A 10,949-nucleotide genomic window follows, 5' to 3' on the forward strand; every position below is an offset into this window, starting at 1 on the left:
AGAAGTGCTCGGTGACTCACGATTGGCGGGCCCTAGCGCCGTCGTCTGCTGTCTTGACAAGTGTGCGGATGTTACTGCCCGATTATAGTTGTCTTTGCAGAATTTGGGATGGTAGGAAGCCAAATTGTACACCGGACTGAGGTGTTCGTTGTCCGGGTCACCAAATGTAGAGGAGGTGGTGTTCCTCTACATGAGTCCAGACCGGCGATGGTGGAATGTCCCAACACGCAGATTTGCTAGGACGGTGCCGGTAGAACTGGCTGGCAGGCGCAGTGGCGCGCGCCTGCTGAGGCACGTCTTTATCGTTGTCCACGGGTCGCCACAACCCCTTCGGACTACCTGTCGTTTAGCGTGAGGGAGAGGGTAAGGTCAACTGTGCGTAGTGCTGTCGGTTGTGGTCAGTATCCTATGCTTGAGGAAGTTGTGGAAGCATGAAGTTCACTGGCAATACCGAAGACGTCCTCATTTTCGCAAAGCAATGTCAGAACGTCTTCACAATCTTCAGTTAGAAGGTATATGAACATGCATGAGTCCAAAACCGTCAACTGCTTGCAACTTTGCGCGTGTTGTGGTTAATAAAAACAACAACTTTATTTGAAGATGATGAATGGGGAGTTACATCGCCATAGGTGATACTCTACCCCATTGGTGGTGGCGATGGGGGGAGTGAAATAATGAGCCCGTTCAGGGCGTCAGTCGTGACGTTGCCCACATACGTGAACGACAACGGCAAGCCCTTTCACCATCACCACCACCACCACCACCACCACCATGAGCCCGTTCACAATTAGGATCGAAGTCCAATTGTGTCCAGAAAGGTCAAAAGAGCTTTGAGCGCAAAGCGTTGGTGGGCTGGATTTGGAAGAAGGGGCGAGAGTCCAGCTGACTAAGAGATCCGGAGAGTGCGGTTCGGGAAGGTTGGTAGTGTCAGCAATGAAGAAGAATGTGCCCCAGATCCTCTAGAGCACCGCAGTGACAGCATCTGGGAGAGTCAACTTGTCTCAAGCGGTAACGCCACTGAGCTGTAAAGGCCACATCGAGCCGCATTCGATGAATTAATGCAACATCTTTAGGAGAGGTGTTTTGTGGCATGCAGAAAGCGAGCGTCGGATCAACTCTGCTCAGCATAGATGGGGGAGATTGTCGGATGTCCATTGGCGGGAAGCCAGGGTTGTCATGAGGCGTCGCAGAATGGAACGACGGTCTCCTCTCAGCAGTGTTCCGCTTCCGATACGGGAGAGCTGCTTCTGCGGCGCTGTCGGCCTGCTCATTCCCCACGACACCACAATGGGTTGGAACCCACTGGAGAACCAGCCTGTGGCCTGCTTCGTACACAGCGTAGTAAGCCATTAACACATCCGTGACTAGGGGTGCGGATGAGCCTCGTATGCCCTAATTTTCAATAGCTTGCAGTGCAGAATTAGAGTCAGTGAAGACTGCCCATTCCCGCGGGGTAAAATCAACGATGTGCTGCAGAAAGAAAAGGATGGCATAGAGTTCTGCAGCTGTGGATGAGGTTGGATGCGAAAAGCGTCGTCCTTGCACTACACCTTTGGATGGGATGACGATTGCCGAGGCGGACTTGCCGTTTCTAGACACGCCATCTCTGTATACTACTGTAGACGTAGCAATCTTATTGTCTACCAGAGCATAAAAGTGGGCGGCTCGAAGGACGTGAGGGGGGACCCTGATCTCTTCTTTCCAGAAGGTTTGGAAGGCTTACGAAGGCCGGTGGTACCGGCAGAGACAAGGGGGCTTCCGACGGTGTTACGTTCTTAGTTACGAAGCCTGCGAGACTCTGGCATGTCCTCTGCGCTGCTCGATACCCAGTAAACCACACATGTCCTTTACACATCCAAAGGATGCTTCGGCTGGGACGTTTAGTATGTAAAGTGGATATCAAGATATATCCAGATTACGTTGAAAAGACGTACTATAGACGAATGCTTGTCCCCGTGGCGTTCGCAAGCGCCACTGAGCTCAGCAACTGCCGCGAATTTGAGTAGGGCCACTACAGTGAAGAATGTCTCTGTTAATCCCTCGAGGAAGTGGCAAAAAACTCCTGTTTTTGACACACTGGGATTAACATTGCCACAGGTCGGCATAATGTCGGCCCTGTGGGATGCGAGTGATTCCCCAGAAGCTCGGTGACGCAGTACTGCCTCACCATCAACATTTTTGCGTCGGTATTTCCGAACACTTCCGTTAACAACCGTTTGAACGTGACACAGGAACCAACCGAAGCATCGTTTGTTTTCGTACCAGATGTGCGACGTATCTGATATGTGGATGTTTGAAAGGCGGTTGGCCTCATCCCATGCCGCAAAGTGGTGACGTTGCCCGCCTAAGCGTGGCCGACTATACAGCAAGCAGTTCCTGATCCCCACCGCCACTTGTTACTGATATGTTCAACCTGGAGCAGCCAGTCTTCCACGTCCACGGATCCATCGTCAGGAGAGCCAGTGTTGCCACACCGGTTGGAGGAAAAGTATGGAGATTTCCGTAAAATCTGTAGTGTGGCAGTAAAACATATAATTTGCTTAATTAACATCGGCTTTAGGCAGGGATTTTGTGCGTTTCATCATGTGACATTTTCTACTTCGCTTTTTACATAGAAACAACTGAAATATGTGATGGCAAAAGTTATTGCGGAGCTGCACAGAGTGGCTTCACTCTACTGGGTTCGAATCCTGGCACCGGATGTGCTATCTGGGAGGAACCGAGCAACAAGTCGGCGGGCAAACCGCTCTGAAATAACACACCACCACCACCTGTTCGTCCACCGGTACCAATGCGACGGCGACTGCGCAAGATCTATTTTCTTCCGGTGCTTCCAGTGGAGGCAGCATGAAAAAGAAGAAAAAGGAAATCCAGCATCATCTTCAGACAAACCAATAAACGAGCGATCTAACCATGATGATTAGTATCTACATCGTGTATTTAAGTACGAACAGCTTCCGCGCCACGAGTGATACAAAATATCGAAGATTACACTGACAGTTATTTTTTGACATACACACCATGAAGTAAACATGAAATTTAAAATTAGTTGTTTTTTCACCGGAGGGTGGCGCATCGTGAATCGGGCTCCTCGTCACAACTTTAATATCTGACAATATAGGTAAACACAGGCTAACTGGTGCATGAAATCCATGATAAAACAAGCCTGAGCATCTGTACAAAATCTACAAACCCGTAGATGTGGCAACACTGCAGAGAGCGTTTGCAGTGTCATGCTGGTGGAGAAAGAATCGGCATAGGAGGAGGAGAGGCGTTTACCACTCCCTCAGGCACCCTTCCCAGTGTTGGGATAGGGAATATCCCGAATCTCGAAATCCCGAGGTCCCCGCTGTTTTGGCGTCCACAAAATTCCGGGATTTGCTTGAAAAAATTCCCGGGTTTCGGGATTTTTTTTTGCATTCTGCATTTGCAGTATTGGAGTAATCTCGAAATTTTTTCGAACAAATTCCAGGACCTAAAGTTTGGAGTGTAATACTGCCAAGCTATGAACGCGGAATAATTGCGAGTTGTTTAATTTCCAGTACAGAGATGAATGATCTGCAGTTCTTTGTCCCTAATTGCCCCCGAAGCACCTCAATTGCGCACGCATATTTCCTTGCTTGCACGGTGCGGTGAGGGGCTTCAAGTGTTGACGCCTGTGACACACAGCTGAAAAACGAAAAAAGAAACATTTCTAAAGCTGCAGCACCGGACATAACAAAACAGAGTTGTTTTGTCATGTCCGGTGCTGCAGTTTCGCAGCAATGAACTTTTACCAACTCCCCCTTCTTTCTCCACTGAAATAAAAAATAGAAGAAAATAAAAAGAAAGAAACGTCGATGATCACAGGGGTCGGTAGAACATCTACAATGAGTGCACAAACGAAGAATATCTACAGCCCGCAGAGTCAGGCGATTCAATCAGCGAGTGGTTTTGCTTATTGCGTGGCGAAGATGAACTGTACGCTATGTGCAGGAGATGTAGCAAAATAATGAAAACCTCTGGGGCCTCTACGAAAGGCCTACAAACGATTCCTAAGCATGAAGCACTCATTTGACAGACATATTATCTGGAGTTTAGACAGGTACCTTTTCTTCAACATTAAGGAGAAAGGCGAGGAGTGTTCATTTCCGGTTGTCTTTCAAGTTTACGTGATGACTGTGCGTAAAACTTATCAGCATGTTCTTTCTGGACAACGCAAAAAAATATGTTTTTATAAAAAGCGCCGCATACTAAAACACAATAGAACTGACTAAGTTATGGCAAATTATTTGATTGACGTGTAAGGACAGAGCGCCGAGGACGCAAAGCGCGCGCGCACGCACACACACACACACACACGCAAACACACACACACACACACACACACACACACACACACACACACACACACACACACACACAAAACCATGCCGTCCCGGAATCCCGGGACTCGTCCGCTACACTCCAACAGTACCGAAATCGACCCAGGGTTGAAAAAATGACCAGGTAATCCCGTCTCTAATCCTACCGGACAGTCGTGTCCCAGATCGAAGTTCCACGGCGAAAAGGGGAAAACGAGGAGGACCTCCACCACGTCAGTTTACAGGCAAAGGAGACAGACAGGTTTATTCAAAGTCTAGAACGATCTCCCACCCGCGGGAGCGACCGGCCTCGCGGCAAGAGCACCCGCATCATTCTCTTCCAAGGCGCTCTATAACAATATGATACCACTGTATAGTGGATCGTACCGTGTTGCGCACGTTAGCACAGAACGCTATTCGCATTCAACGTCCGAGGGAGACGACGGGCTTCCGCCTGGATGCTGTATCCGTGAACGCTCTCGACGCAAGAGACACCAAGCGGTCGTCTACGAATCAGTCTCACTACTTGCTGAAATGTAGTAACAACTGAGAAGACTCCATTAAACGATTTGTACGAATTTATTTTTTGTATTATTTTACGTTATTTCGTACGTTGATTTCTGGTGTGAACGAGCAAAACGCTGAAGCCCATGCTAGCCGGATCGCTGCCAGATGCTCACGCCAAAGTTTCTACGCGTACACTCACGTGCCGTCCATGCGTACGCTACCACTGAGCGTGACCAGTAGCAGCAACACTATGTTAAAATTATAGCGTAACATCCACGGAAACTCGTTGATGGTTCAAAACCTTCATTACCATTCTGGGAACAAGCCGTGCCCTACACGATAAATCTTCACAATCCTCAACGATCCTTTACAGGTTACGGTACTATTACCGTTGCACATGCACAAAATACTAACCATTGTAGTAACGAAACCCACAAAACGCCAACCGTTCCAATAGGTGGTCCGCGAAATCAATACAATCGTGAAGGCGCCCCATCTAATTACTCTAGCTTACCGATGCGAACGATCGTGGCGGTTCCTTTGTACGTGAATTACGAAGCAGATGTCCGTGCTTGATATGCGACGTTCTCTCGTCTCTGTATACCGCGTGCGGGTCCTTGCGCGCGAACAACGGGCTGCTTTTGTTTTTGCTGAACCGTAGCCGAGCATCTTTACCAGGAACGCCTTTGATGGCACAAAACAGCGTATCCGCGAAAATGAGCAAAAACAAATGAGCGTTTCGATTTCGGTATGAATTTTGTGGATATCTTTGTTCTCTTTTTTTTTTAGTTCACGTAGCTGCAGCGGCATACCTCACAGAGCCCCAACAGGTGCAGGTGGGCGGCAAGAGTAAAGAAGTCCCGTAAATTAGCGGTGTGTTTCGACTGTATTAAACGAATGCACGCGAAGCAGCGGGATAGAGGCACGATGACTCCAAGGTATTACTCTTGCAAGGCCATAATTCTCGGGAGTTATTAGATATAGACTTTTGGCCTGCGACTTGGGTCACGATTGTTACCCTATTTCTGTCGTGTAGCGTGACAGTATGTGACGGAATCTCGACTCCTGTGGGTGCGCAAACATATTGGTTTCTGTGCTAAACGTGAAGCCATACAATCTATATCACTAACAAGTGATGTGAGGTACTTTATATAATAATAAATTACTTCTCTCGTTTTCGAAGAATGAAAGAAGAAAGCCGTCCGAGTAACGAGAGAAATGAATTCGAAAAGAATGCGAATAAGAAAATAGAAAAGAGAAAGAAAGAATGGGAAGAACCGAATAACCTTCACGGATCAGATACAAGCCGTCTGAGATGCATTAACACCGGCAAACAAATATGAAAAAAAAAAGTTTTCAGAGAAAGGTCTGCGCGTGTGCAGAAAAATTTAATGGGGCAAAATATACATTCAGATAATAAATCCATTATTTAACCAATGTAGCCATGCGGAATAGTTAATGTTGATGCATATACTGTAACATTGTTCAGCCGAAAGGAACACGACTTAAATGCACAAGACAAGTGTTGCACGTTTAGTCCGTGTTCCTTTCAGCCAAACAGTGTTGTATTATTATTTAACGTCACCTTTGATACTCATACTTTGCCTTCTATTAATCGCAGCATATAAAGATCAGTAGCAACAACACAACATTTGACGCTCGCATGTGTCTATAGGCCAAAGGGATCCAACGTATTTCGGTGTACGCTTGTGTACCTGTATCCGCTCGTGGACATTAGCGCTTTATGGATCGCTGCTGTTCACGGGACGGTATGAGAGGTGATCTGAGGAAGTTAAAAGGGTAGTGTTAGAGCACTCCCAGTATTTACATAGAATCCTTGGCGATAGTTCTACAGATGCTTGACGCAGTCTGCAGTTAAGGCTGCGTTACGTTAACGCATCTCATTAAAGCTAAATAATTTGAAGTATCGGAAACTGTCGCTTCAGATTGCATCAGCCCATCATGGCTATATCATCATAATGCATCACCTATAGCAATATTTTTTTAATGCAGTGCAGTTGAGCGACCACATAATCGCTTCCTCGGTCAGTTATGTGAACGGTAAATGCGAGGTAGGGCAACGGAAGTCGACGAGCATGAGCGATGGCACTTTTTCTAGTTCCTTTGCACGTAGAAGTTGGCATGCTGTGCTGGGACTGAAAGCCTCGAATCGAACCGACTTTCGGGGGCTTTGCTGGAAAAATTTGTTCGAATGTACGAAGCGTATGGACGACTTCGCTGTTTACAAATAAGACGCGCCATCTGCGCATGCGCGGGGTTGGTGTGGGCAAGATATACAGAACGCAGCGTGCGAATGCTTTCCGCAAGTGAGACATACCCTTTCCCCATCGGGTTTTGTACCAGAAGGATACACGGCTTTGCGACATACCCACTTTACATGAAAACGATCACTCCATCAACCACTCCATTTGATCGCTGTTTTGCGCACACCAAACGGACGATCTGCTGACTCCGCTGTTAAACAGAACTCCGACCTGTCGTTGCTTCCTTCTCACCATAATTCATCCTCTCATATTAACCACTGTGAAATGGGGTAGTGTCCTGTGGCTACCACGGGGAAACATCCCATGTCATCATCACTTCTTCATTTATTGTTGTTGTTGCTGACTGCAGCGTCACCGCAACTGTGTAACGTCAGGCGTTTGCCCACCTGATGTCACACTCTAGCGTTGGCGCAGCGGTCGACAGGGCGTCCACTTGGTCTGGGCAAGACAGCCGCTGTTTTCAATTGGGGTGACCGTTGTTTTCGTGCAAAGCGGGTATCCCGCAAAGTTGTGTATCTTCAGGGATGCACATTCCGAAGGAAAAAGGGTGGCGAAACCACTTTTCATCAGTTCTCGCGCAACGCAGGACGAAGAAATCGTTTTATCGCTGCAGGTGAGACGGAAAGATTAGACGCCAGAGAAAGACGATCGAATATGCAGTAACCACCATAACGGCAAACCTGAGCAGGGCAAAAACCCGTATACAACACAACAGAGCAGCTCAAAACTTTTTGAGATGCTGTGCCTGTGTCTACACAATTTTATATGCAGTAAACATTTTCAAAAGGGCAGGTTCCTATAACGAAAATCCAGCTTTGAGGGTTAATTTGCAACTGAACTGAACCGTTAATACCTGACGAGAAAATTTATATGTTCTAGTAAACGTAATTGTTTTGTGTTCACGTTGTAACGCAACCTATTTGTACATGATTTTAGGTCATCCGTCAAGTGACCCACTTGACGTCGATTACGTGCTGTTGTTCGGTTTCAAGCAAAACAAGCATTACGCGCGTGCTAAGCCCTGCCTTACAACCCGTGGCACTGTCGTGAAAAACCCAGGCTCCTTTGGCTCGTCTGATAATCGCTAGCTGTGACGGCATAGCTTTTGCATTGGCGAAGCAAACTACGGATTCAGGAGGGCAGCGCATCTGACATTCCCTCACGAAACCTGTGTCCAAGTAGACGACTCTAACATAAATGGGTGAAGGTAGCAAAGTAGCGCAGTTTTCAGAAACGACCCGATCAAATAGCTCGCATGAGGAGAAGTAATTGTATGCCTGCAGTGACTTGTTCGCTTGTACGGTATCCAACAGAGAGCTGTCTCGGCGAAAATATTAGATAGATTACATCTTTTAGATCTTTTGTGGTTGGGCTGTCCAGTCTTCTATGTGGATTTTTTCAAATCGGTCGCCATGTTGTATACCGTTAAAAAGTCTTCGTCTTGTAGCGACGCTGGTCTTTGTTGATGGGCGTTGTGGGGGAGGGGAGAGAAGGAAATCCAATGTATAAACTGACGTTTTGGTGCTCTCCGCCCCCCCCCCCCTAGATCCGCCACTGATGGAGACGGTGAAAGCGCAGGGGAACAGTAAGAACAGTAGATGGTAAGTAAACACAGAAAACACTTTTTACTAGTATTCAGAGCAGCGAGGCCCTCAGAGGTGCGATGTTTTACAGCTTGCCTTGGGTGAGGAAAAAAAAAAAAAGAGAAAAAGAAGAGGTCGCACTATTACAGTTTTGGCGGCTGTATGTCACCATTGATGCAGTTTTAGCACTTTCGCCCCTTCACAACCGAGACATAGTCTGTGACAAGAGGATAACTTTTGCATCGAGGAAATGTAACAATGTGGAAAATAAACCAGGAACGTGGTTGTTTTAAGCTGCAAAAGACTATCTTTGAACACTCTTCTGAGCAGGTGCACATGTGACCAAGCTACAAGTACACATATAGTGACGGTAAGCAAGGAAACTTGCCGCAGGCGACAGGAAAAGGAGCTTCACATGTAGAGCGTCACGATAAGATATCCTGTTACCTGTGCACGGCATTACTTGGCAAAACTACTCACTAACGGTAGTTACGGCGCAGGAACTTACCCTGCTTTTTTGCTCAGCGCGAACTATTAAATTCCAGTAATAAATTCGAGCACTGCCTTTACAATATCCACTAAACTGTTGAAAGTTGTTGAAACTTGTTAAAACACGGTAACTGTATCGTCGTAACGGTCAACGGCAACATCAAAACGGTAGCGGTAACGCAATAGTAGACGAAGAACATGTTATGCTGTTCAGCTTCTAGAGTGTATACTGCAAAGTGCGAAGTGATAAGGCGACAAACATAAAAAAAAAGGACGTCAGCGGAACGACGTTATTTTTGTTCCATTTGACATGTATGTTATACAGTGCACCTGAAAAGCGTTTTCGTGAGCTCAGGAGGACAACTGAATAGCGTCTCGTATGTTAGTTATTTCAGCCGGCTGATCAGATCGACGGCCAAAACATTGAACGTTAAAATACAATGAATGGAGACAATCAGCCCGGGATACACACTGGCAGCACAGTGAGCCGAGCCACATATTCGTTCTTTCAAAGACAAGAATCGAGACTCACTGTCCGTACACGTAGTACCGCGAGAGAAGTCAAAATGGGAAACGTCGCTTACCGAAACTCGATGTGACACTGTTCCGATGAGAAGGCACGTACCCGACATTCGTTTACACCGATAATCCACCCCTTTATCGTTTGTCACAGTCTCGCGATTTACAGCCGGGTGGAGAAATGGATATGAATACCTCCATTACGGTCATCAGGAGCACTGGACATTGCGAGAAGCCGCGGCTGATTGGGACCACCACGAGCACTTGGGCACACAGCGCGCATGCGTATCGGAGATGTGTGAAAAGAAGATGGCAGAATAAGAGGCTAACTAACCTGACACGATGCAGCCTCTGGAAGCGCGGCCAGCTGTGACCCGATCATCGGAAGAGCCGAAACATAAAAAGGGGAAGCGAGATTTGCGTGCCCTGCGGTGTTTAGGCTGCAGCTCCAGAATTGATTCGACGGCAAGAATAGGATGGCGTGTGAGAGTCAGGTCTACGTAAGCTTTTGTGCGTGGTGCCCTGGGTGTGGACGGAAGGTTCATAAAATTGTGGTGGGGAAACCTATGTTCTTTGTGTGATCTTTCGGTTGCGTTACGTAATGGAGAAAGAACGTTCACTGTGTCATGATAGGCGTGGTTTTGTGTAAAGCGATCTGTGGAAACGTTTTTTGCGGTGTTGGGTTGAGAATGTGACGGACGAGTTGTAACGCTATCCCTGAAAAGTTTGCTCAACGGCGCGATTGCTATGAAAACTGACACAGCGTAGCAGTGCTTCTGGCTTTGACTTTCCCGTCTGAACAATGTCAACCACCTGTGATCGAATTGCATGGCAATGTTGCAGGCCGTTGAATCACGTTTCATGAACCATGATTCTAGAAACCTCCTGGGATCCGGTCGTTGCTCACGAGCCAACGTTATCACATTGCCGTAATCAAACTCATCCCCCTCCGAGCAACAGTGGTTGACCAGTTCAGTTTTTATGGCATGAGTCGCCTTAGTCACATCCCGTTTATATGCATTCACACATATCGCTCGTCGTCTGCCGTTTTCTCCAATATGACTCGGTCACAGTCCTGGCTACTAATCTTGTACACCACTGCGTTTTGTTCGTGAGCCGGGGAGTGGACCTTCGGCTTAGTAAACACATTCGCCAAACTATACATCGGTTTGAAAACCGTCCTAACGCCCAGCGGGGTCAATGCTCTACGATTTGCAGTTGAG

General features: G+C 47.2%; 1 protein-coding gene and 1 long non-coding RNA gene across 4 annotated transcripts in view; one reads left to right on the forward strand and one right to left on the reverse strand.

Moving 5' to 3' along the window:
* Positions 1-10,260, reverse strand: part of LOC135385204 (CRISP/Allergen/PR-1-like) — a 50,938-nt gene extending 40,678 nt beyond the window's left edge. Inside the window, exon 1 of one of the 3 annotated variants that reach the window (XM_064614405.1) lies at positions 10,061-10,260. The gene's annotated coding sequence lies outside the window, so the exon portion shown is untranslated. Of the gene's footprint in view, positions 1-5,364; positions 5,465-9,791; positions 10,022-10,060 lie in introns of those variants that run through there. The other 2 variants (XM_064614404.1, XM_064614406.1) reach the window with 2 other exon arrangements.
* Positions 2,163-2,917, forward strand: LOC135383114 (uncharacterized). The gene is made up of 2 exons (XR_010419675.1): positions 2,163-2,488; positions 2,616-2,917. It is a non-coding gene; the product is annotated as an uncharacterized LOC135383114 (long non-coding RNA).
* Positions 10,261-10,949: the final 689 nt, after the last annotated feature.

The sequence above is a fragment of the Ornithodoros turicata genome, chromosome 2 (genome assembly GCF_037126465.1).
Source record: "Ornithodoros turicata isolate Travis chromosome 2, ASM3712646v1, whole genome shotgun sequence".
Taxonomy (NCBI): domain Eukaryota; kingdom Metazoa; phylum Arthropoda; class Arachnida; order Ixodida; family Argasidae; genus Ornithodoros; species Ornithodoros turicata.